Source organism: Eulemur rufifrons, chromosome 4 (assembly GCF_041146395.1).
Source record: "Eulemur rufifrons isolate Redbay chromosome 4, OSU_ERuf_1, whole genome shotgun sequence".
Lineage (NCBI taxonomy): Eukaryota > Metazoa > Chordata > Mammalia > Primates > Lemuridae > Eulemur > Eulemur rufifrons.
In genome coordinates this window covers 535,572-562,735 of record NC_090986.1, presented here as the reverse complement: position 1 = coordinate 562,735, position 27,164 = coordinate 535,572, and the positions used below count along the sequence as shown (strand labels likewise).

At 45.0% G+C, this 27,164-nt stretch overlaps 2 pseudogenes; both read right to left on the bottom strand.

Annotated features, from left to right (window-relative positions):
* Positions 1-5,696: 5,696 nt before the first annotated feature.
* Positions 5,697-7,772, bottom strand: LOC138382926 (olfactory receptor 1A1-like; annotated as a pseudogene).
* Positions 7,773-14,612: 6,840 nt separating this feature from the next.
* LOC138382492 (olfactory receptor 3A2-like) lies at positions 14,613-16,181 on the bottom strand (annotated as a pseudogene).
* Positions 16,182-27,164: the final 10,983 nt, after the last annotated feature.

Below are 27,164 nucleotides of genomic sequence, written 5' to 3'. Positions count from 1 at the left end.
TGGTGTTTCTTTGATCCCCGATGCTCTCCCCCAAGGTGCCTCGGTCTTCCTCCGCCGCGATGGCAGGCAGCTTCGCAGGTGGGGGCAGCTCGCCTCTGTCCCATGACAGTGGCAGCAGCACGGGTGGTGGCAGTGGCAGCAGCCGTGGCATGGGCATTGTTCTCTTGAGGGGCCTTTTCCTGGTGGCCGAAGAGCTCCCACTCTTTTCGGCCTGTGACCCAGACACGGGCGCCTGGAGCGAGCCTGCCGAGCGGGGCCCTGGTGGTGCTGGTGGTTCGCCACCGCCAGGAGGGCGCGTCTTCCTGTCCAGCCCCTGGGTCTCCACGAGATCCGCCGCCTCCGCCCGCGCCGGCTCCTGCTCTGGCTCCTGCTCTTCCTCGGGCTCTTCCTCCTGCTCCTCCTCCTCCTCTGCTGTCGCCTGGGCCCTCTCCTGCTTCTGCTCCTGGCAAGACATGGGGAGGTGGCTGGAGGTTAGAGGCCTTGTAGCCCTGACCTCCGGCCCCAGTGGTGAAGGCAGGAAGGTCACCTTGTGTCGCTGGAGAGGAGGGATCCTGATGGCTCCGGAGCATCTGGCCATCATGGAGGTGGCAGGAGACAGCACAGGCTTCTTTCGGGCCTCCCGCCAAGGTGTGCTGGGGAGGATCCCCAGGGGGTAGCGTGCCCTCGGGAGAGGAGCATTCCTCCTAGGGGCTATGACGAAGCCCCCAGACAGAGGCCGGCGACCCACACTGGGGGCGGACGGCCTGCGGACAGGCCGGGAGGCGGGCGCAGGAGCCTCGGGGTGGGTGCGGGCTGGCGCAGTAATGTCGCGGGCGACAGGGAAGGGGGGATGCCGGCCCGGCGGGGGCCGGCGGAGGATGGGGAGATTCAGCTTGCTAAGCCAGTTGCCCATTTCGGGCGAATTGTGCACAATGTGGCTCTGGAGAGCAGAAGAGTTGGAGAGACCTCTCCGAGCATCCAGCTCACCTGGAGACCTAGCATGCACTGGTTAGTGGGGCGCCTGTGACGTCCCAATGGAACTGGTGACAGAGAAAGGGCACGCCAGGGCGGACGCGGGGGAGGGGGGGAGCGAGCTTGGGGGCCCAGCCGAGGGCGCAGAGAAAAGGCAAAAGGGCCAAAGGACAAAGGGCAATTCCTGCTCCTGGCAGCAGGTGTTTGGCAGGAGATGGGCCACTGTGTGCGACTGCTGGGAACTGTGGGGCTCCATGGGCCAGATCCCTTCCCACCTGGGCGCCGGCTCTGCAGGCTCCAGGGTGCCCGGGCCAGGGCCCAGTGTGGGCTGTCTGTGGCTGTGTGGCCGCTCTCTCCCCCTGTCACAGGCGGTGGCAGAGCCTGCTGGAGGCCGAGCCTGGGGACAACCCCGATCCTGCCAGCCTCCTCCAGGGACCTCTCCACTGCCTCTGCGCTGCCACAGGGATCGCCAGCCCAGCTGCGAGGGTTTCTGAGAAGGGAACGCGGGGCCCAGACCAGGTTGGATGCTGCACCCTATGACATCCCTTCCTGGCAGGCAGGTTCTGCTCACTTCTTTTCACAAATTGGGTAAAACGATAGTTAAGCCCTAGAGCATTCCTGAGGTCACACAGATGGGAGTGGCCCAGCCAGGCTTTGAACCCAGCCTGCGTGGTTCTAGAGCGGTGACTCCTGGGCATGCACACTTCATGCATTACCTTTTTTTCCCCTGTCGTTTTTAGGGTACTCATCACCATGGCATAGCTGTACCAAGCACATGCACGCCGAGGAGGTCTTGACTTCAACTGGAGTTGACCATGGCCCACACTGGGCTCCAGTCTCCCCAGAAGATGTAGAGCAGGTCCACCAACTGTCAGCGTGGCATCAGCCCACATTTCTCTTCCGATGAAGCCTTGCGTCCCAGATTTTCTTTTTGGTCTGGCTTGAAGTATCACAATATGTAAGGATTATTGTCTACATCAGTTTTGGTCTATCCTGAAAGAAATTCACCTGTGGATTATTCCACATGGCTAAGAAGCCAGTTTCTGTGGCCTCCTGGAATTTGTCTAGAAAGCAGATATATTTATTTACAGGTCAATAGTGGAGCACTGTATTGGATGCAAACAGGGTCATTGTGATCATGCCAGCAGGGTCCACTCTTCGCCACACATTACGGTCACCTAAATGTAACTCTAGATATTCTTATGTCCAAGAGAGGAGACATAATTTTGAGTGTCAGAATAAAGGAAACGTGAATCATTGTCCTAGAAACTGGAAGCTTCAGGATGACAAGAAACATTAGAATATCCTGCAGGTGACTTTATCTAGTATTTATCTTGTTTCTTTGGCTTATTTGATTGGAATATATTTCTCATTCATGGGGCTGATGATTTGTTGCAGACATACGACATGTAGAAGTTTCAGAATCAAGAATGAGAGATCAGTAAAAATGTTTTTATACATTTCTTAATTTTAAAAAGATCTGTTTAAACAACATTGGGCATAATTAAAATATTACAAAATTGGTTTTAGCCCTTTGCTCAAAAGATTCCTTTCACAGTGTGTCTCCTTGCCTGTGCTCTGACACCATTTGATTTTTCCTTCTCACTTACTCACAGGAATGATTGTAAAATCTACATATGATCTTGTCACCTTTTTGCTTACGATGTCACACTTCCAGGAAAATGGACCGATGCCCCAATGCCTCGTCAAGGCAGGTAAGTTTGTCCCCACTCAGCCCTCCCTTGTCCTGCGGTACAGGTGCAGCTCCCGGTTTGGGTTTCACTCTTCCTCCACATCAGGACGCCTTTCTGGTGTCCCACTGGCTGGTCTTCTCCCTTCCCTAACCTTTGGAAAGCTACTGATTTGACAGGAAATAGTCCTTCTCCCCTTGTGACTGTCCCCTTCTCCTTGAAGGCGCAGTTCATGTTTCATTCCCCCAGAACTTATGTTCTTCTTACCTGCCCCTCTATCTCAGTGCTTACCCATCCTTTTGAATTTTTGGTCCAGCCGTCTGTCTTCCCCACTGCATTGTAAATTGGTCTGGGACAAAAGATGTCTTTCAGTTCTATTTCTCTACAGCCTACCACAGAGTTTAATGTGGAGTTATCATTGAACAAATGTTTAGTGAAATTACTTAGAAGCTGAAGGAAATGTTTATATTTTTCTCTTTTTCCCATCTTCAGATATTGGTAGTTTCCCTGGGTTGTAAAATGCCTTAGAGAATATTGTATTTTCAGCAATTAAGTCTAGCAAAGACCCAGTAGAACTCTAGGTTAGCCCAAAATGGGTATATTTAGAACTTTCGTGATGTGATTTCTTATTGGTTTAGACTAGAGCTAGCCTAGTTATTAAAGAGAATCATTTTTGAGCAGCATGATAAATTCTAAGTATACTTAAATTTTCAATAATGGCAGAACAGACAGGAGTTCTTCCTTTCTTTGCTCTTCTAGATGCAGGAGGCTGGATGCCAATCCTAGCCTCCCTGAGAGAGTTGGGGATGTGTGAGGATGACTGGCCTAAGCTTAAGTTATAGAAAAAGACTCACAACAAAGAGACATTTAAACATTTTTAAATATTAATACTAAAATCAGAAAGTGTGTTTCCTGGGAGGAGGGGCCCAGGTGGAGGGCCAGAAGCAGACTGCACACGCTGCTTTCATGGAGAAGATCGAAAGTGCTCAGTGGATATTCACTTGCAGATTGGTGATCTAATGAGAACACTGGGAATCAATATAAAGGTGACAGGAGGCTCCCAAAGTGAAGGGGAGGGAAGAGATGCAACCCACTCTGTGGGATCAGGGGCACATAGGGAAGGTGTCTGCGTGTGGAGAAGGGACAGAGGAGATGACCCTCGGCTTAACCCTTCTCCTGTGCACTTTGCAGTCTGAGCTGTGTAAGGCACCCTCCACTGTAGCAGGCTGCCGGACTGACAGAGAGTGGACTGGAGACTGTGCCGTGGTGTAGCTTTGGTGAGAAGTCTTGGCAGGGCCCTACTAGCAGGAACCCTGGGTGGCATGGCTGGTAGCATTTTGAGATCACAGCCCCAGAGCACTGTGTCTATTAGGGGTCAGATCAACCATTGCTGCTGCCTCCCCAGTGCCCCTGCCAGGCCAGGGAGGGAGCAGAGGGGCTGGGTGCTCTTGCATGTCCCACGGGCAGGTGCCGTGTGCCCCCACCACTGGTGGGGGACTTGGGTGGTGTGAAAGATTGGGCCGCCATGTGCTGGTCCCTGGTGCCACTGATGATCTTGGGTTGGGCAGTGCTTAAGCCACCGTGGGCCAGTGAACACTGCTGCCCACAGACATGAGCGGGGCAGCACCAAGGTAGACACGAGCAGACAGTTGCTATTCCTGTATATTCCTATATTATATTGTTTCTATTTCCACATCACCTTTGCATCTATATTTTCTTTATTGTCACTTTCTCTTCTCCAGATTGCTCTATGAAATGCCTAATTAAACTCTTGGTCTCATTACTCCACACTCTTCCCTTACCATTTTCTAGATATTTAATCCTTGGCTCAAGACTAATTCTTATCATTGTTTCGTGTAGAGCTTTTATTTATTTCCTGTGTCTGTCTATCTATCATCAATCTGTTGATCTATTCATAAGGATACATTGTAAACACTCATTGATCCACCATCCGACCTGAAAATTAGAATTTAGTAATAGCCTATATCAACTAATTGTAGCCCCACTTTCATTCCCTTGTGTCTACTCTCATGAATCCTCTTATCTTGAACCTGTGTTCGTCTTCCCCTCGCTTTTGTTTTTAATGCACTTTTATGGTATCTATCCTAGAAAGTGGTTTTTTAAAAAATCGTGTTAGTTATTTATAACCTTATAAGAATTTGTCAGTAATAATCTTTGGATATACATTTTTTAAACTTAAAATTATGCTGCTAAGATCAGCCAAATTGTGGCATTTCTCTATTCTATTCAGGAGAAATAAAAGATATTTCTCCACTGGTTTGAGTGACTGATCCCAATTACCCAGGACATTGTGTTGCTGCTACACAATGAGGGGCAAGGATCACACCATGTCTGGGGTGCTTCTTAATATTTCCATGTCCAATAGCAGAGATTTATAAAACTTGCAGTAACAAAAATAAAAAAAGTAGTACTATGGCAGGTTTCAGACCCCTCAAAAATAAAAGTTTGGGTCGCCTCAGTAAATAATGACCAAATGGCAGCTGTGTAGCAGCTCCCCTCAGAGATTTGAGGATCAGGTATGTGGTCATCCCTCCTCTGAACTCCTAGGTTCTGATAACACCACTCTTCCCTTTTTCTACCCCTAGTCCTACTAGAAGTAACATATTTCTACAGTTAATAACTTTTGAGTTACAGTAGAACGTTTTTCACCTTTAGTCTCTTTCAGAATACAACTAAGTGTCTAATTCTCTGTTTTAAATCTTTTTGTTTAAAAATACTGGGTGATTTCTGTTTACAGAATGGATTCTAACTGACCTGTATGGGAAAATAATGTCCAGTCTGTTTATGTCTAATTACTAACAGATTCCATTTCAGATATGAATATTTTCATACATTTATTCCACTTCCACCAATAATTATTGTATGCATCTTGTATGATCAAGACTGTGAGATACACAGTGTGGTGTATTAAGACAGCTTTTGCCTTCATAATTTGACACAAAGTAGAGGTGCTTAAACACAATAGTCCAATAAAAATTGACCTTTGTATAGTGATTTATAGCATTTAAATCATGAGCTATTGTGATCCTCAAACCCACGGATAGAGACAGGGCAGGTGTTGTTATTCTAACATGTACATGAGCTTCAGACTTTCCCAACTTTATTCTGTTAGTAGAAGAGCTGGCACACGTGCCCAATATTCTTACGCTGCCACTCTGCCAAAAGGAGCAAAAATGTGTTAAAAACGATAATCTCAATGATATATCTCATCAATTTGTTCCAAGATTTCTGAGAAGAATTTTCTGGCTGGACAGTCAGAGGTAGCTTCCTGGAGGGAATTACGTTGAGGGCGGGCTTTCAAGTGCGTGTCGCAGTCTCCACGTGCGCTCACACGGCGTGAGGAGATCCTCTTGCCGAAGAGTTTCCGCTGGGCAGCCTTCGTGTCCCGATTTCTCAGACTATAGATGAAACGATTTAACTTTGGGGTCACTGCCATGTACGTCACAGTTATCACTGCATCCTTTAGACTGTGCCTAGTCAGAGGACATAAATACACGCCCATGACTGTCCCATAATACAGAGAAACAACTGTGAGGTGAGAGCCACAAGTGGAGAGGGCTTTGAGCACACCCTTGGTGGATGGAACCCGTAAGACTGTGGGAAAAAAACCAAATATAAGAGATAGCAATGCACAACAGTGGCACAGAGAAAACGCCAACCCCCAGGCACATCATCTTCACATTAAAGTGGATGTCAGAACAGGACACTTGAGCAAAGAGGCAATGTCACAGTAGAAGTTGGCCACTTCGTGGTTGCTACAGAAGGACAGACTAGCTGTGAGCAGAGTGTGGGGGAGGGAATTGGCGTTTCCAACCATCCAAGACCCAACAAGTAGCAAGACACAAGATTTCAGACTCAGAATTGTTGTGTAGTGAAGTGTGCGGCTGATGGCCACAGCTCAATCGTATGCTATCACAGCCAAGGTACGGCTGTCTGTGTTAGCCATGGCAAGCATGAAATACATCGATGTTAGGCATCCTCCAAAGGAGATGATTTTGCTGCTCAAGAGATGGCTGGCTATCATCTTAGGGATGCTTACAGATGAGGAGAAGATGTCAACCAAAGAGAGGTTGGCAAGGAAAAAAATACATTGAGTTGTGAAGGTGAATGTCAGAGTGAATGGCCAACATGATGAGCATGTTTCCAATCAGTGTGATGGGGTAAACAAATGAAGAAGAAGAAGAGGAAGAGGAACAGGAAGAGGAAGGAGGAAGGAGGAGGAGAAATCTTGTTCCTGTTGACCATTAACTCCCAGGAGCATGAATTCCAGGGTTGATGACTGATTTACTTCTCTCATGGATTCTTCAGCAGGAAAGGGGAGAGAATCCAGAATTATTGGTAAACTATTTTGTGTAATGATCTTCCTTACCCATCACTTTTGACTCTGGGAATCAGATATATCTATACCTGGTTTTACCAAATCCACAGTAATCTGCAGTAATTTCCCAATTTCACTGGGAAATTCTGGTTGATAACTGAAACTAATTGACAGCTAGCCCTGGACACTTATGCCTAAGAAAGGAACAATCTGTAATTCAGAGGTGCTCATCCTCCCGAACCCCAGCACCACCCCCAAACACCTACAATTTAGTCATTTAGCAGATAGTTAAATTTCATAATGTGTGTGCTGCACACTTTGGTAAGCCTTGTGGGAATATCATATTTGAAAATAAGTTTATTCATCTATTTATTCAATGAAAAGACGTTGTCTCTGCTCCCAAGGATCTTACAAATTAATAGAGATGCCAGAATCATACACTAATTTTATTACATGTGGATGAGGAAAGGATAGTATCGTGAAGTCTTTGAAGACAACACTGCAATGCAAAGAATGTGTAGTACAAGAGCACCTGGATAATGAGAAATGCTCCAGTGACCAAACTCAGAGGGAGCCCAGAGGCCAGGAGGTAACAGGTATCTACATTGCCATTAGAAGACTATAAATCACAAGGAGCACAAACTAGATTTTCAGCATCTCTTTTGATATGTTTTAACTCTTTCCAAACCCTTAAATATATGGGATCTACTGTTTTTCTCTCCCATCTTCTCTTCTTTTTATTCATTGTTTCTTTTGGAGACTCATCTAACTCCATAGTGACATCAACTACTGCTTAACAGACTCTCAGATCTTCAGCTGAACGTTTGATCTCTTTTCTCCATGTTTCCAATATTAAGTCATCCTGCCCACATGTCTGACCAAATCCCATGCCCTTCACATACAACCTATGTAGACTGTAAACTTTTCTTGAGGAGGAAAATATCATCTTGTTTATTTTTATCTCCTCCAGAAACATTAGTTTGGAATATTGTTCCTTTAAGGCACCAATAAGTTTTTACTCTTTAATTCTTGAGTTGGATCCAGATTTACTTCACGATTTCCCCACATGAGGGGAAGACAGAGTATAGAAAGTATAGTACACTCTCAAGGTCAGCAGAAAGCGGATTGCTCCCATAAGGAACAGCACTATCCCAGGGCTAGGCTCTGTCCTTTATGCTAATCCCTAATAATATGTTAAGCTGGGGGTGTAATATTCATGTCTTTTCAGGGAAATGGGTGGAGATTCCCAGAATCATGTATCCTCCCATTTTCTGTCCTTGTATGGCTGGCTCCGGAACTGTCATGGCGCTAAGGAGGTGTGAGTTTTACTATGTTAATGGGGGAAGGAACGCGTGGACAGGTTCTCCATTCCTCCGCACATGCCCCCAAGGAGGGAAAGTCGCTGAAACACCATTTCCCACTGTTGTGGTTTCTACTCTATCCTCATGGGTCTGTGTCAGCTGCACACCCTCATCTCTACCTAACAGGAGCAAGAGTCTAGAGTGGTCCTTTCCAACCAGCATTCCTTGAGGGATTTAACCTAATGCCATCCATTCCATGTGATAGGCAACTCTGACCTGTGCACCTAGAATGTTGCTAGTGTTGCTAGCTATGTCTCCTTGGGAGAATTGAGAAATGGGAGTATAAAGAATCTTATTAAACTAATATAGGTCACATGCCTACCTAAACCCCTCCCAGTGGCCAGGGCAGTAGATGCTCTGATCCTGCCACTCAGGAGCCACGGCTGGAACCACACTCCCTGGAACCAACTGGATGCCAGACAGAAATTGCCAGCTGTTAGAAAGGGTGTAATAGAAGTCAGACAGACCATAAGTAGTCATCACAAACAATTATCAAATAATAAAATGTGGACTTCTGTTTTATACTCCAGCATGCAAAGAACTTGGAAGTCATCACTCCCATCCTCACTACAAGAAAACAACTGAGAAAACTGAAAAGCAACAACTCTTGTTAGATTCCTCAGATAACTGAGGTCACGGGGCAAGCTGTTCCTTGGAAATTGGAGAGAGGTGGATACACAAAATCCCAGCTTACCTGGAGCAGAAGCCACTGCTGCAGACAGCGAAGGTAGGAGCGCTTAGACTGCAATCGACTAATTGCTGGAGAACAGAAGTGTCCTAGCTTGAGAGTTAAAACGTCTGGGTTGGAAGGACAGTGTTAATAGGACTCCCACACTTTCCTGAGTTTTACCTCCAGGAAGCCCATCGGATTCTCCATGTGAAGATTGGGAAAAAAATCCCTTTATGCTTCCGGCAAGGGGAGGGGAAACTTGACCATATTGAAATACACCCAGAGTATATTTCTTTAACAAAGTCTTGCCCTCAAGGGAAACTGTTTTATCAGAGCCTAACCAAGTGTGGGATTTCCCAGAGCCTAACTGACAGTGTGGGGAAAGAAAGGTATCCAGCCCCCTCTAGCCTTCAATATGGGAAAGGAAATAGGGACTCTAGCCTTCCTGTCCCACCTAAGCAGCGGGGAGGGAGCAGGGTAGCACTGTGAAGGTCACGGCCCAGGGACACAGACTCGCCGTGAGTCCTGAGTGAGACTGGGGTCTAGTCACAGCATTATAGAATGCTTTCCCTGCCCCCACATCTTACCACCACGTCAGTGGGACTCCTGTATAACAATGCGGTTACGATGGAAAGAACGGCAGGGCTCAGAGCCTGTTAAAGGAGCAATGGCTAGGGAAACCCAAAGACAGCACGGGTCAAAATCTAGGACAGCAGGGGAAATCTTAGTGTCTGATACCCACAGCTACAGCAAACAGTAAACACAGTCTAACCCCTGGGCAGATAAACACAAAATTTCACACCAGAGGCCTACTTACTGCAATTCCTTTTACCCAAAACATCATGTCCAGCATTCAACAAAAAATTATTAATACAAGGCATACCAACAGGCAAAACACACAGTCCGAAGAGATAGAGCAAGCACCAGAACTAGACTCAGACGTAAGAGAGATTTGGAATTAAGACTGGGAATTTAAGATAACCATGATTATTATGCTAAGGGCTACAATGGAAAAGTGGACACGTAAGCAGAAAGATGTAAACTTTAAGAACCAAAGGAAATGCTAGAAATCAAAAACACCATAACAGAATGAAGAACAGCTTTGATGGGTATATAGACTAATGTTTGTCTCCCCTCCCCCCAGTTCCGATGTTGAAACCCAAGCTCCAGTGTCACGGTATTTGGAGGTGGAGCCTTTGGGGGATGATTAGGTCATGAGGACGGAGCCCTCTGGATAGGATTAGTGCCTTTATGAGAGCGGCCCCAGAGAACTCCTTGTAACGTATGAGGATGCAGCGAGAAGACAGCCATCTAGGAAGCAGGAAGTGGGCTCTCGTCAGACGCCAGATCTACCAGCACTTTGATCTTAGACTCGCCAGTTCCCGGAATTGTGAGAAATAAACTTCTCTTGTTCATAAGCCACCCAGTGTGTGGTGTTCTGCTGTAGCAGCCCAGATGGACTAAGACGATCGGCTCATCAGTGGACTGGACAAGAATGAGGAAAAAAACTCTGTCAGCTTGACGATATGTAAATAGAAACTTCCCAAACTGAAAAGCAAATTTAAAAAAGGCATGAAGGCCGGGCGCGGTGGCTCACGCCTGTAATCCTAGCACTCTGGGAGGCCGAGGCAGGTGGATCGCTCAAGGTCAGGAGTTCGAGACCAGCCTGAGCAAAAGCGAGACCCCGTCTCTACTAAAAATAGAAAGAAATTATATGGACAACTAAAATATATATAGAAGAAATTAGCCGGGCATGGTGGCACGTGCCTTTAGTCCCAGCTACTCGGGAGGCTGAGACAGGAGGATCGCTTGAGCCCAGGAGTTTGAGGTTGCTGTGAGCTAGGCTGACGCCACGGCACTCACTCTAGCCCGGGCAACAAAGTGAGACTCTGTCTCAAAAAAAAAAAAAAGGCATGAAAAAGTGGAAGAGAATATTCAAAAATTGTAGGACAATTACAAAAGGTATAGCGTATACATAATGGTAATATCAGAAGGAGAGAAGAGAAAAAGGGACAGAAGAAATATTTGAAGTAATAATGACTAAGAATTTTCCAAAATTAATAACAGATAACCACAGATCCAGGAAACTCAGAGAACACCAAACAGGATGATACCAACTAATCTACAGGTAGAAATATTATATTTAAACTTCAGAAAATGAAAGACAAAGAGAAAATCTTGGAAGAAGCCAGAAGAGGGGGACCCCACTTTACCTATAGAGGAACAAAGATCAGAATAGTATCTTGGATGCTGGTCAAAGAGCACAGTGTTTCCATTAGACAAGTGGGATAAGTTCTGGAGTTCTGTTGTACAGCATGGTGACTACAGTTAATATCAATGTACTATGTACTTGAAAACTGCTAAGAGAGTGGATCTTAAATATTCTCACCACAAAAAAGAAATGATAACTATGTGAGATGATAGATATGTTAATTAGCTTGATTGTGCTAATTGTTTCATGATATATACATTTATCAAAACACCATGAATAAATACAATTTTTGTCAATTATACCTCAGTAAAGCTGGAAAAATTTCAATACAGATACTACAATTTCCTAATCTTCAGATTGTAAAAATTAAAGATATTTATTAATAACCCCCCTTAATGGCATGGATGTAAGTAAATAGATATTATTATTTAGTGAACTATAAATTAGTGCAAAAGTTTAGGAAATTAAGAGCGATGTGTATGTGTGTGCATGTATGTCTCAAATTTAATATTTGTACTTTTTAAATCTGATAACGTTCATAGGTATTAATCCTAGAAAATAATTGCATAAATCTGGAACAACAGCTCTGTAAGGACATTCATCACAACATTATTTGTTACTGCAAAACAATTGGAAACAACCTGATTATATCAATAGAGATTTAATTAAATAAATTATGGTTTATATGTTTAATGTTATACTGTACTACCATTAAAACAGATAAAGCAGGAATTTAGTCTTTGCAGTGTAAGATACTGCATTGCATAAGTGTAGGATAAAAAGCCGATCACAGAACAGTATAGTTCTGCTGATGTGAAATGAGCACATCACATATGCATAAAATCTCTGGAGGAATAAACACAAAATTCTTAAGAGGTGTGAACTCTGAATAATGGGATTTTTGGTGCGGTGAAGGAACACTTGGATTTTTAGTTTATACTTGACAAAATAATATTTTCTGAATGTTTCCACTGTCAGATGTAGCATTTCTGAATAATCTTAAAGTAAACATATTTACATTTGGGAGCACAAAGAGAAAACTCCCCAAGGAAATGCAACTTCCCCACTTGTTAAGGAAACCCCTTGGGTCTGCGGAACAGGCAGAACACAGGAAAGGGATGAATGCTCAGGAGGAAGCGATGCCAAGGCCTGGGGACCTTTGGGGTTCATAAATAAGGTTAGTGGCGGCCGTGCTAAGTGCCCATGGGGTAGACGGGGAGGGGGGAGTCGTAGTGGTCTCAAAAGGTCTCAGTGTTTTCTGATGTGTTCAGACCTGGGGAAAAGTTCATTCACGCTATTATGACTGATCATTAGATGTGATCAACTGTGGAGAGACAATCTTGTCCCAGTCCCTTATGGTACAGGTGGACCCAAGCCCAACCATAGGCTTGGAAATTTACCAAGCCTGGTAAGGAAATTTCTAAGATCACAGAGTGGTGATGAGTGGAGATGCTGCAATTATAACCCATATTCCTGATTTTTGTTCACAAGAATTTTTCCTTTGAGGGAAACACATTCTCTTTAATCCTGAAGCGTCTGGAGACCCATGAGTATCATATTTCATCTCTGTTCTCTACGCAAAATTGGCAGGCATGGCCCCAAAGGCAGGGAGGCTGAGGACTTTGATGGCACATCTTCCTCCCTCTCTCTCATCTGTCAGTCCTACTTCTGTCCTTCTATAATCATCTCCTAGCCAGAGGAAGCAGGAGTACCCAGGCTACTTTATATCATTACACCTTCAGGAAAACCTAAGTTCAATTTTTTTTTCCTGGTAGGAAGCGTGAGGCCAAGCGATAACATCACAGGTACAGAAGCTGGTTATTGTATGGCCACACACTGATGGGAGGTGATTCCACAGTATGAATTTTATTCTCATCCCCCCACCCCTTCTCATTCTTCATGTATTGTGTGTCAATTTCTTCATCTCATTGACATTCCTGAAGCATCTTGTTGGATGCCCCTACCTCTCCCATTCTTTCCCATCTCTCATTTTCTATCGTGCCCTTTCCCTCACTTCCACCCTTCCTTCCTACCCCTTTTGCCAACCATCCTGTCCCTGTGTCCTCACATTTCATCCTCCTTGCTCCACTCCAGTCCTGTCCTGCCTCCCACTCATAGCTTCACTTCCTCATCTCAGCTCGTCTTTCCAGTCCCTTGACCCCAAGAGGAAATGACAGAGAAGCCAAGCTCCAGGTGCAGCCATGGGGACAGTGTTAGGAACGATACAGCAGAGGCACAGTAGAATTGCCAGGACAGGGTGAGCAGCCTTCCCAGGGAGGCTGGACAGAATCAGAAATGAACGGGCTGAGGGCTGGATGAACACCAGGGGGAGGAAATACTTTGGTTCGGAGCTGCCCTGATGTACTAATAACACAGAGTCAGAAAGTGGCATCTCCAAAGGGAAAAAGGGTGTGGTGTGTACTTGGGAAACACATTTGGGAAGTGGAAGAGAATAGTAATTCAAGTAGAGATCACAACACATCTTTAAAGACAAGTTTTAATGTATGCATACGACACCTTTGTGTTCCTTAATTTAAATAATCAGCTCAGTCCATGCAAGAGAGAGAAAGGGAGAGAGGGAGAGAAAGAGAGAAAAAAAAGAAAGACAGATTTTCTTCCACGAACTACATTTATAGATATGTATTTTGCAAGCAAGGAGCTTTGGGAAAGAAAAGAAAGACTTAGGAGGAAAAGGCTGTGTTGGGTACTCTACAGTGAAAATTCTAAGGACCTAAATGGAGTATAAATGCTTACTCTTTCAAAGGCTTTGCCATGTGTGTGAAGAAGGTGACATTAAATAAGAGAAAAAGACATGGCAGGAACATCCCTTTCTTGACTTTAGGATACATCATGTGTGCATTAATGCAGTTTCATTTAATGGGCTTTTCTCCTCTCTAGATGCATCTGTCCACTAAATATCCAGTGGGATCCATGTGGTAGTGGAGAGAAGAAACTGATTTTCTTGAAGGTGAAAGGCAAACAGCTGAATGAAATAATGTTTGTTGGCATTGGGCTCACGGTTTTAAAAAACTTTCCATACTCTGATCTGGAGGAAATCTCACATCCCCACCAGAAGGAAACTTTGCAGTGACATTCTTAGTTACTTCAGCTGTGACTAACCCAATGGCCCTTCCCCAGGAAACGTTGCTTCCCAGGCATACAGGGCTGCAAGGTTTCAACTCTGCCCAGAAAATGGGCACAACTGAAAACAAGGCAGCCACTTGCCCTGGAGGCTTGCTTGGCAGTGCCCAACTTCATATCCACCCTCTTTGTTTTTCTCCATAGCACAGATCACCGTGTGACACACTACATGTGACGCTTTTTTTGTCTACTTTTATAGCATGTGAGATGCATGAATGCAGAGATTTTTCTCTGTTTCATTCATTAATGCTCTAAAAGCCTGGATCATGAAGCAATTCAATAAATATTTGTTGAGTGAATAAAGGAATGAATTATGCAGGGTCTCCTGCATTTGTATATGACAAATACAGAACACTGATCTTCAGGCATCAGGAGATAAGAAAAAATGGTTATTGACTAATTTTTACTGGTTGCTGCCTTCTTGGGAAATTTCCCTCAGTCCAGAAGAGGCAGGAAAGGAGGGACCTTTTCACCTCTCGGGTCAGTGACTGCCTCCCCACAAGTATCCGCCACAGAGCACCCTGCACATCAGTGTTTCTGAGGCTGTAGATAAGTGGGTTCAGCACGGGGTTGATAACTGTTGAAAACGCCAACCCCTTTATCCTTGTCCGAAGCTTCCTCAGAACCCAGACACATGTAGTTGAAGACCCCTGTCCCATAGAAGAGGACCACCACAGTGAGGTGGGAGCCACACGTGGAGAAGGCCGCCTTTCTGCCCTCCGCTGAGTGGATTTGTAGAACCGCAGCTGCCAGGTGGATGTAGGAGGTGATGATGAGAACCACAGGTGCACCTGCTATCAAAAGACCCAGAGCAAAGAGCAGCAGCTCACTGAGTTGGGTGCTGGAGCAGGAGAGCTGGAAGAGCTGTGGGAGGTCACAATAGAAGTGACTGACCTCTTTAGGGCCACAGAAGTTGAGAGTAGTTAAGGCAACAGTGTGGGTCAATGCACTGGTGAAGGCACAAGTCCAGGACGCAGCCACCAACATCCTCTAGACGTCTGGCTCATGCGGGTGCTATAGGTGAGGGGCCGGCAGATGGCCAGGAACCGGTCATAGGCCATGGCGGTCAACAGGAAGCAGTCCATCGCAGCCAGAAGGTGGAAGAAGAATAGTTGTGTAAGGCAGGCTCTGTGGGAATTGTACGCTTGTGGGACAAGAGATGACTCAACATTGCAGGAACAGTGACAGTGATACATCCAACATCCAGGATTGATAGGTTCCCCAGGAAGAAGTACACGGGGGAGTGGAGTTCGGGCTCCACCAGGATGGCCGCCAGGATGCTGAGGTTGCCCCCGACTGTGACCCGGTAGGCAAAGAGGAAGAGCATAAAGACCACAGACTGCATCTCTTCTGTTTCCACTAGGCCCAGTAGAGCGAACTCAGCAACAGCGGTTCCGTGGGTCCCGGGTTCTGGCTCCATGAGTTCCTGTAAGGAAATGTCCCAGCAGGGGAGCTATCAGTCCACTCATTCACTTACTCAACATAAACATTTTCAACCATTTATGTTCAAAGCCCCATGGTGAGTTCCCAGTGTCTAGGTGAATATTTTCCCAGGACCCTGGCCATCCTTCATGCACTGACCTCCACCAACTCAGTGCCTTAGCCCTGCTCTTAGCTGAGATGCCCAGTGCCACCACGACCTTGACCTTCCCATCCTCTGCTAGCTGAGTGGGTCACAATACTTGGGAAAATGAATTAAGGTAAAAGATGTAATGTACAACATGAGGACCAGAGTTAATAATGTGTATTTAGGGTTTTGCTAAATGAATAGATTACAGCTGCTCTTGCCACGGGGTAACTGTGTGAGATGATGGGTGTGTTGATTTGTTTCACCATAGCAACCATTTTACTGTATGTGTGCATCTCGTAACATCATGTTGTTTACCTGAAATACACACAATAAAATTTGTTTAAAAAATGATAAAAGAAGGCTTCCTCTTTGAATATAGTAAGATTTAGGTGGAATTTCCTCATTGTTTTCTGAGGGATGAGCCGAAGCTAATAAGCAAATTTCAAAATAGAAATCCAGAGAAACTGGAAAGCATTTAAAACATAACCCGGGTTTAAAGGGTTCTAGAAATAAGTGCAAATCAAGTGAAGATATGGCAAGAATCAGAGAGAAAATACCCATGATTGTGGGTGTCAGACCAGCTGAGTACATTTCTCCAAGGTGAGGGACCCTACTCTGAAGTATACATGTAAACCCCCTCATTCAGTAAATCACTAGTGTTATTGTTACTTAAGCCCTTATGCTGGACTTTGTTTAATTTAAAATTATTTATTTCATGTATGTTGTCTGCTACTCCTCTCTAAGGTCAAACTTGCAAGCACAGCCTGTGGGTTGGCTGCTGACAGGTGGAGTTGGGACTCCGCATTGCACAGTCGCTGACTGGATTTCTGCTTGTCCTTGACTCAGGCGTGGTAGATGGACCAATGGCCCTAAGGATCCGTCCTCAAAGGAAGAAGGCGTATACTTGGAAACCCAGACTGAATTAAACCTTTCAGATTTTATGTCAAGCTCTGGATCACAAAATACCAATGTCTCTATTGCCCATGGAATAAGCATGTCTGGAGATTCACTAAGAGCATTGTCATTTCCTTGCACAGAATTGCTGGGAATCGGGATGGGAAGCATTTGGAGTCTGTTAACTCTAACAGAAGGGGAAGGGTGATGATCACCTGAGAGGGGGCTGTGAAATTCAGGGACAGGAGTGGTTAAGGAGATCCCAGAAATCAGAGGTGCTGTAGCAGTAGAACTGATATGACTGTCTGGGGATATGGTCACCAAAAAAGTTTTTTAAATCCCTTGTTGGTAAAAATGGGAATTGAGTGCACACACTGGTGGCATAATCTTGTCTGGTCTCAGTTTGGATCCGAGAAGCAGAGGAGGCAGTACTGAATGAGAAGCCCCCCAGCAGCGGACTGTGCAGGGTTTAGGTGAGACTGCAAGAGCAAGAAGACTGCACTGTCCGCTCCGACTATAGAGAAGCCAAGGCAAATGCACTCACACAGCCGAGAATCGAGGACAGTGCAGTGAGTCTCAGCATCGGCTGCGCATTAGAATTATGTGGGACCTTTAGACAACCACAATGCTTGGACTTCACCCCCGAGCCAACTAAGTCAGAATCTCTGAAGGTGACACTCAGGCACCAGGGCTCTTTAAAGAACCCGCCTGATCACTGCTGCCTCAGAATTTCACTGAACAGCTACTTCCAACCACCAGCTCTTTCTCGCCACTCCCCCAAATTAAGACGTAGCCCTTTTTCATTTTCCTTTTACCGGTAATCCTGAAGGGAGAAGAGACAGTTTGAAAGACCACCCATAAAAGTTACAGAAATTTAAGGTATCTTGCAGAGATTTGGTGGTCAGTATTTCCAGCCACAATTTCTGACCCGCTGTTAGACCAGATGCTCAGCTCCCTTGGTCATTGCAATCACCTGGGAGGCTTTAAGAAAATACCGATTCTCAGGTCTTTCACCAAGAATTCTGATTTAATTGGTGACACCTGGGCATGGGTACCTCCTTCAACCCTCCCAGGTGGTTCTAATGTCCAGCCAGGACAGAGAACCTCTGACAGATTTGCAACCTTGGGAGTGTGATAATGGCTTCTTGCTCCCCTCTTCCCTGTTCTTCTCTTTACCGGATGTGAAAGGGCCCTTCCAGGTTGTGTAGCCCCTTCCACAAAGACCCCTACCCCTCCACCTAGGCTTGCAGTCAAGGCAGTGACCACAGACCGACCCACAGTTTCAAGCGGACAACATGCATCTCACTGGGCCCTCTATTACAGCAAGAGGACATCTCCAATGTGAGGCTGTTTCAATGACCAACCTCCCAGATGAGGCAGAGGGGATACTGCAGGGATGCGGAGGTCTCTAAGATGTCCTTAAGTTTCCAAGTTTACTTGATTTGGGGTAGGGCAGAAATCATCCTCAGGCCTGATTATCATTGATAACCTTGGTAACTAATAAATGATTTGCAGATCAACAAGTCAATGGTTGGATAACAGCTCTTTACATATGTTATATTAAAACCGGTTCACTACGCCCATTTCCCCACATTTTAACTCAAGCATCAGACTGTTACTCTAGGATTTTCCACCCCTTTGCTTATGCTGTGTTTGCTTCCTGCAATGCTTTCCTCCAACTCCACATGACCGAGTATTTCAAGACTTGATTCAAATGTTAGTTGCTGAATTTATTCTTCCTTGAAAATTTCCCATCTCTCTCTTTCTCTCACACTCTCTCTCCTGTCTACCACTACAAACGATTTTTTAGAACTTACGACTGTTTACCTTCTAGCTCAGTCATTTCTCTATAGAGCTTGTCTCTCCTACTTCTTTATAAGGGACTTGAGGACAGAGTATATGTTTGATTCATTTTTTCGATAGCAATGCTCATCGTAATACTACACACATCTTAGTTACCTGGTATTTCTTAAATAAATAAATGGATGGTTCTAATATTTATGTGATTTCAGAGAAAGGGAGCATCAGTATGAGCTAAAGTTGTCACGGAAGACTTTATAGGCACACTGGGATCTGACCTAGATTTCATGGATTGGTGTGAGTTAGAGGAGCTGTGGGGTTCAGTGCAGGGTTGTGGCAGGAACCCCTTTGTGCTTCGAGACAAGTAGGGTCATGGAACAATCCATATGCTGACATGTTTTTCACTTAAATCTCCCTAAATAACAAGACGCTTACAGACAAGCACATTACGGCCTAGCACAGAAGAGTCACGAAACAGCTGCTGCCAACCCTCAGAAGGCTCGAGGTGCAGCTCACTTAAAATCTGGGATTCTGGGATGACCTCAGGTCACCTGAGACATCCCATCCAGAGTGGCTGGCAGGGTCGCCATGAGGCCCTCCTGCATCACTGCTCTCCAGGCTGTCCTTGCTGAGCTGTGACAGCTCCCTGTGCTGGAACTCCAACCCATCCCCTCAGGTTCCCAGCGATGAAAATGCTCAGCAAGGGCTTTGCTGGAGAGAAGGTCCTAGGCTGCCTGATGCAGCGGGTGTGAGCAGTGAGCTGGACTCCGCAAGTCCCCTCACACTCGGTGACAGAGAGCAGGCTTCGCCCGAGAGGGGGACATGGGCAGTGGGGACCACAAAAGGAACCAGATCCTCTTGATTATAGTCCCAGCTCTTCCCCTAAATGGTTTTTCCCTTTCAGGGGCATCCGAGGCGCTGTGTATAACGTCAGGCTCATTAAGCCGTTGGGAACAGAAGCCCCTTCTCTGTGAGAGCAGAGGAAGGACTCCCGGGAATACTCACCCTGGAAGGGGCATGGAAGCCAGAGGGGTTTCTTCAGGAAAGAAGGTGAGGCCCTGTGCGGACCCAGTTCCCCGCCCAGAAAGCAAGCAGGTAGCTGTATGTTAGAAATGAGAGGGGAACAAGCTGATACCCTCTCTGTCATGGGGCTATTCTTTCTGCAGTGTTATCCTCTGGGGGCTCAGAAATCAGCCCTCCCAGGAGAGCGGAGTAGTGTGGGGAGAGAGACACGGAAAGTGAAGCCTCTCAAGCCCTTCACGCAGATGGCGGCCACGTCTCAGGTTTTCTGGTATTTAGACCTCACAGAAGGCTTCACCTCTGGTGCCGGCTTTCTGGGCAGCTGGTCAGGGCAGGTGAGGCAGCTCCACTTCCTGGTGGGTGACTGAGGTCTCCAGGACTTGCACTTATCCTCAAAGTCCCAGGGAGGGGAGAGATGCAGGTGGGGATGAGATGTGGGTTTCCTAAAGCAGCAATTTTCTTTCCCAGATGTCAATCCAGGGGTCTTGAGCAGAGACAAGCCAATTTCTGAACTTGCCTTGGACCTGGGATGCGGACGAGGCCCCAGAAGAGAGGGAGAAGGCTTCTTCAAAGCCAGCATGCTGATGAGCCCTCAAGAATGGGGTGCTTTCTCTCTGGGGGCTTGTTAGTGGGGCCATTGGGACTGTGTCTTCGGGATCCTGTAATGATTCTGGAAGTCGTGGTAGAAGAACTATGTCACGCTGGAAGGACTCCTGGGAAGCTGCCTGCCAACATGATTTCCTAAGTCAGGCCCTTAGAAAGTGAGAGCCCTGGTGGAGGTCACAGATTAATGAGCAGAGGGTGTGGGAAGGTTGAGGGCTGTGTTCCTCCAACTCCTATTCCCACTAATAATTGCTCCACCAAGGCAGGGGGGGTCGCCCCCTCCCCCAAGGCAGGGGAGGTCGCCCGATACCCCAAGGTGGGTGGGGGGTCACCCGCTCCCCCAAGGCGGGGGGGGTCACCTCCTCCCCCAAGGCAGGGGGGGTCGCCCCCTCCCCCAAGGCAGAGTACTCTCCTCCCACCAGGGAAGTCAGTGCAGTAGGAAAATCATCACAGACAGACCAGACCTGCTCTTCTGGTCATTAGTGGTTTGACTTTGTAAAGCTGCTGAACACTTTTGGGCCTCAGTTTCCTCATCTAAGAAATGAGGATATCCTCCACCACAGAGCATTGCTGTGAACATTAAATGAAGTAAGATTCTTTAAGCTGCTAGCAGAGGTGCAACAGTTCATCTACATATGAATTGCTAACATGTATGAGTGTGTGGTATGTACATGGTGATGCACTGAGAACTTTACAAGCCTGAAGGCCCTATAGTTCCTCACAACAATTCTAGGAAGTAAATTGTAGCAGACATGTCAGACGTTCTGACTCACATCTGCTTAGCCTGTCTTTGGATTTCAGCCATGGCTGGGTGGACAGTGAGTTCCCTGCAGGCTTCTGCTCACTGCAAGCTGACAGTGTAGCCCCTTCCCTGGGATCCCTGATGGCGTTAACGCTGGGGTAGCTCCCTCTGTCTGAGCACGTGTGGGGCTCAGAAGTGCAGAGGGCAGCTTGACAATGGGGAATGGAGACGGGGGGTAGAGCCCCTACCTCATCTCCACACAATTCTGGGGCATTCTGTATGCTCCTGCACAGTCAAGTCTCTGCTGTCCACAGCAGGGACTTTGGTAATGCACCCCTCAGTAGGGGACAATTCTTCCTTCTCTGTCTCACTCTCTTCTTAAATCAGTCCTGCTCCCTGGGATCACCTCCCAAGTAAATAACCTCACTGTTGTTCCATGAGATTTCCCAGTGAAACCACACTCACTTCTTGTCTTAGACTCTGCTTTCATGGGAACCCAGCTAAGACAGTTGATTCTGGGGGTGGCTCTGGGAAGTATATCCTCCAGAAAAAATACTGGGACTGGACCACTCATCCTCTTGGGGTAAGTGGGGTTGGTGATAACCCCTAGCACGTGATGGTATCATCATTGCCCAGACTTGCTTGGGATAGATTGGGATGAGGTAAAGGTGGAAAGCGAAACACTGGGTTATGTGGTAGCTCTAGAACTATAGTAATTGTAAGTATTGTGGAGTTTTAAGAATAGGGATGGCTTTTGTCAAGTTCCTTGAAAGCCTGGAAGAAAGGATAATAGCTCCATGTTATCCAAGAGCCAGCAGCTTAGGGTGTATTGTGAAATCTGGAAATCTCCCATGGTGACATTTAATGAGATATTAACCTTCTGTAGCTGTAGATGCACAGTGTTAAAAATTAGGCCTCGGGCTTAATTGTAAGGGTGGAGAAACTACCATGAGGGCTGGGCATGTACTTTGGGCAGCTCTCCTCTGTTAAACTCTGAGTCCTGGTAGGAAAGGAGTGAGACCCTGAGTCCTGGCATGGGGATGTCTGAGTGGATGAGCGTGAGAACTTTGAATCCCCAGACTCCCCTGACTCCACTTGCCAGGAGAGAAGCATCCCTGCCCCTTGCTAGAGGAGAGAAATCTCCTTTTGCCCAAAGGCCACAAGAACATCTCATATAAAGCAGAAGTCTAACAAGGTGATTCTTGTCCTTCTCGAGAACATCTTCCACATCCCTCAGAACCTCCAAAATAATTGAGAACAGGCCTCAGCATCGTCTGAGAGAGGAAATCCATCTATCAGTCAAGAGGAAATAATTTACTCACTGCAAAGAATTCCTCTACCTGGCAGTGGGAGGTGGAGTAATGGCCCCCAAGGATATCCAGTCTAACTCCTGAAATCCACTTTCTATGGTCAAGGGGACTTTAAAGTTAGAGATTGTAAAACAGGAAGGAGAGCAGGAGTGACTCCATGACAGGCTGAACCTCCTGGAATAGGCCTAAGTTTCGGTTTCCCCTACGCGGGTCCTCCCCCTCTCCGAAATGACGCTGATAACAACTAAAAGGTCCCAAGACTTGGAACCGACCAATCAGGAACCAACACGATCAGCCAACTCTTGAAGGAACAAATGAACTAAGGGATGGGGGGATGATGTGCCCAGCGTATGTAACCTACTGAAAAGTATAAAAGCTTGACTCTTACCGCAGGGCGGGGTCCTGGTTCGTGGAGAGGCCACTGTGTTGGTGCTCTGGGACTTGGACCCTAGCTCGAGCTAGCCAATAAACTCCTTTGCCTTTTGCAGCCTTGGTGACTCTGCCTCTCTGTTCCTGGGGCCGAGGGAAACTGATTCTAACAAGATGTTAAGCTGGGAATATTATCCTGGATCAGCTGGGAGGGCCTACATATAGTCATAACTGTCCTTATAAGAGAGCAGCCAAGGGATATTGGACAACAGAAGAGAAGGCGATGTGATGATGGAAGTGGAGATTGGAGTGTGGTAGCCACAGCCACAGAATGCCAACAGCTACTAGAAGCTGGAGGAGACAAGGAATGCATTCTCCTTTGGAGCTTCCAGAGAGAACCACCCCTGCTGACACTTTGAAATTAGCTCCATAGGACTCATTGCAGACTTTTGCACCCCTGCCAAGCCATGAAAGAATAAATTTGTGTTGTTTTAAGCCATCAGGCTTGTCACTGTCATTTGTTACAGCAACAGCGGGGAACTAATTCATTGGCTAACACATTCTTGCAGGAACTAGAAGTCCCTCTAGCTCATGGAGGAGCAAACGTGGGAGCAGATGCTGAGGACCAGGGGAGTGGGGTAGAATGTAAGGATGGGTAGATGCGCAGAGTTAACTGACATGGGAGCACTTTTTCAGGACTCAGGATTTAACATCCTGGCAAGGCCTTCTGGAGCTGGTCCTCATAAACTGCTGACATGTCTCCTTGAAGCTCGGGCAAGGTGATGTTGGCGATGCCAGCATTGACTTCAAAGGATATTGAGGAAGAGGTCAGGGGCTCGGGGGAGTAGAAACCTTACATGGGATCGGAGGAACCACTGCTCGATTCATTCCCTGGGAAGGTCCAGAGGCCGCTCGCTTTGATACGGAAACAAGTGCACTGGTGATCTCTGAGAAACTCAGTGTCAGCCGGCCTATGGCTTTAATTTGCATCTCTCTGATGACTAGTGAGCTTGAGCATCTTTCATGTACTTGCAATTTCTACATCTTCTTTTGTAAAGTGTCTTTTAAAATCTTTTGCACATTTTTACCAGGTTTTTTGTCTTCTTCGTAGAACTGTAAGGGGATCAAAGTTTCCATCTGGGATTATTCAGATGAAGAATTCCTTCAGAATTTCTTGTAGTGACATAAGAATATTTGCTAGTGACAAGAACTTTGGCAATGCATCCTTGCTAGCGACATATGACAAATTCTGTTAGTTTTCCTTTATCTGGAAATGCTTCTATTATGTCTCCAATCTTGAAGGATGTTTCCACTGGAAGTAGAATTCTGTTTGGCAGGGTTTTTTTTAACCATACAAAATATGTTCTGGCCCTCTCCTCTAGGTCCCATAATTTCTCCAGAGAAGTCAGCGAGCTGTTAGGCAGATAATTGCTCCCTGGCAGGTGATTTGTCTGTGTTTCTCACTGCTTTCAATATTTTCTTTTTATCTTTGGATTTCAGTAATATGACTTGGTGTGGACTTCTTCGTGTTTATTGTGTTTGGTGTTTGTTTAGCTTTTCATACTGCAAATATCTTTTACAAAATTTGAAAAAAAATTGGTCATTATTTCTTCAAATATTTTTTCTGTCCCATTTTTCTCTCTCCTCTTCTGGCATTCCAGTTCCCCATATACTGAGCTTTTAAAATATCATCTAACAGTTTCTGAGTTTATTTCTCTCTGTTTTTCACATTAGATCATTTTTCTTGACCTTCAAGTTTACTTTACTCTGGGGTATCCATTTGCCTGCCAAATACACGCAGTGAATTTTTTATTTTGCATATTATATTTTTCATTTTTAGAATTTCCATTTTATTGTGTCTATTTCTCTGCTGAGATTTTCATTCATTGAAAACATGTTGCCTTATTTCCTTTTTTACTGAATTTAGAATAGTTATAATGGCCATTTTAAATGTTTGTCTATCAGTTTCAGCATCAAGTTCATTTCAGAGTTGGGCTCGATAGATTTTCTTTTTCTAGAGAATGTGTTGCATTATTTTGGTTCTTCATCTGCTGGGTAATTTTGGATTGTATCCTGGGCATTATGAATGTTAAGCTCTGAAGAGTCTAGATTTGGTTATTTATTGAGTGTTTTTTCCTACGTTTTAGCAGGTAATTATCTTGGCGACACTTGAACTGGAAACTTTCTTCTTGGGTGGCAGCTCTTGTCTCAGTTCAGATATTCTTTTCTTTCACTGAGCTTATGTTATGCTATTATATACAATATCAATACACTATATATGTAATCAAGATTACATTTTATTGTGTTGGGACAATTATTATCAGCTGGGGAAAGTTAGAACATATACAAATATAAGCTCTCGATAAATTAAATATTTGACTTAAGAAATGTAATAGTACAAGAAAAACATCAGACATATGCATTAAGATGGAAAGGTTATTTTTTCTAAGCATGAGATAAAACAAAGAAAATAAAGTTCATAAAAATGTAAAACTTAATTTGGGCAGTAAACATTCCAAACAAAGTCAAAGATGAACGGGAAATTGGGAAATATGTTTGCAACATATATGCCAAACAATTTTACCATTTTAAAACATGAAGTGTTTCTACCAATCATTAATAAAAGACAAACTACCACCAAAGAGACAGAAAAATACAAACTGGCAATTTGCAAAGAAGAAATACAATTAGCACTGAGTTTAACTTCCCTCTGTGCACATATATGCTCATCAGTTAGTTCCAGTTTAACAGTGAGTACAGGCCGGGCGCGGTGGCTCACGCCTGTAATCCTAGCACTCTGGGAGGCCGAGGCGGGTGGATTGCTCAAGGTCAGGAGTTCGAGACCAGCCTGAGCGAGACCCCGTCTCTACTAAAAATGGAAAGACATTATATGGACAACTAAAAATCTATATAGAAAAAATTAGCCGGGCATAGTGGCGCATGCCTGTAGTCCCAGCTACTCGGGAGGCTGAGGCAGTAGGATCGCTTAAGCCGAGGAGTCTGAGGTTGCTGTGAGCTAAGCTGACGCCACGGCACTCACTCTAGCCTGGGCAACAAAGTGAGACTCTGTCTCAACAAAAAAAAAAACAGTGAGTACATGTGGTGTTTGTTTTTCCATTCTTTAGATATTTCACTTAGGATCATGGTCTTGAGTTTCATCCAAATTCTCGCAGAAGGCCTTAATTCATCCTTTTCTGTGGTGCAGTAGTATTCCAGATATATGGTGTTTAACTGCCAGGACAATTTTAATCATTTGTTTAATGTTTTGTATTTAATTTTTAGTTTTATGACATTGAGTTCAGATGATATGGCCCATTCCCTTTCTACTTGGGAAGAACTTATTGAGATTTTCTTTTCTCAGCATAATACATTTTTGAAAATATTGTACAAACATTAAAAAAAAGAAATACAAATAACAGTCACCTAACAAAACATTTTTCAGAATGTATCCCCATCAGTAAGTGACACACGACTGTATGTAAAAACCTAGTCAACCATAAATAAAGAAATTAAAATGAAAAGATAATTCAATATTTTATCTCATTTTCAAAGATACAAAGATATATTTATAACACCCAGTGAATTCAAAGATATGAAATAGCAGTCATTCTCATACACTGCCAATCAGGATGTAAAATGATGCACATTTTTTAGCAAACAGAAAGGCAGAATACTTACTAAATTTTAACTTTGCATCTGTAATTCCTTTAGTGCACATGCACATACCTACATATACACACACGCACACAAATTACTTCCATGAATTTAGCCAGTGGGATTAATTTCAGATGTATGGAAAGATATATAAATATTAATCTCAGTATTATTAGAAGTTGTAAAAATAGGAAATAAATTATATCCATAGGGATTTGGTTAAATATATTATAATTTATACATAGAATGGAATATTGTGCAAACTTTGAAAAGGATAAGTCATACTTGTTGGCTGACATGTAAGAGTTATACTATGTAATGTGGACAAGAAAAAAGTAAATTACAAAACCGTATGGCTTCTGAATGTATGAGTGTGTGTGTTTGTGTTCACATGTCTGGAAAGCTGAACACCAAACAATTAACAATAATTATTTTTAAATTGTGGTATTATTGTGGGGATGGTGTAGAAGGGTGATGATGATGTTCTGTAGTGTTTGGACTTTCATAACATGATATATTACATGTATTGTGGAATTTTTAAGTAGTGAAGAGATTTCCAGTTTGGAATTTAAAAAAAAGAAGACAAATCCCAAAGGAGAAGGAATCTCCCACGTTGTTAAAGAAACCCTGTGGTCCTGGAGGGTGAACAGAGAGCTGAGAATCAGTGTCCTTGGTCATTCTCTATGATACTGAACCCAGTTGCTCCATTCTACCCCCCTGATGATGCCAAGACAGAACCATTCCTCAGGCTTGAGATGACTAACCAGATGGAAAAATGCCAGAGGCAGGGGGGCCTTTGGAGGTAAACGGTAAGCTCTGTTTTGCTGTGGTGTTCAG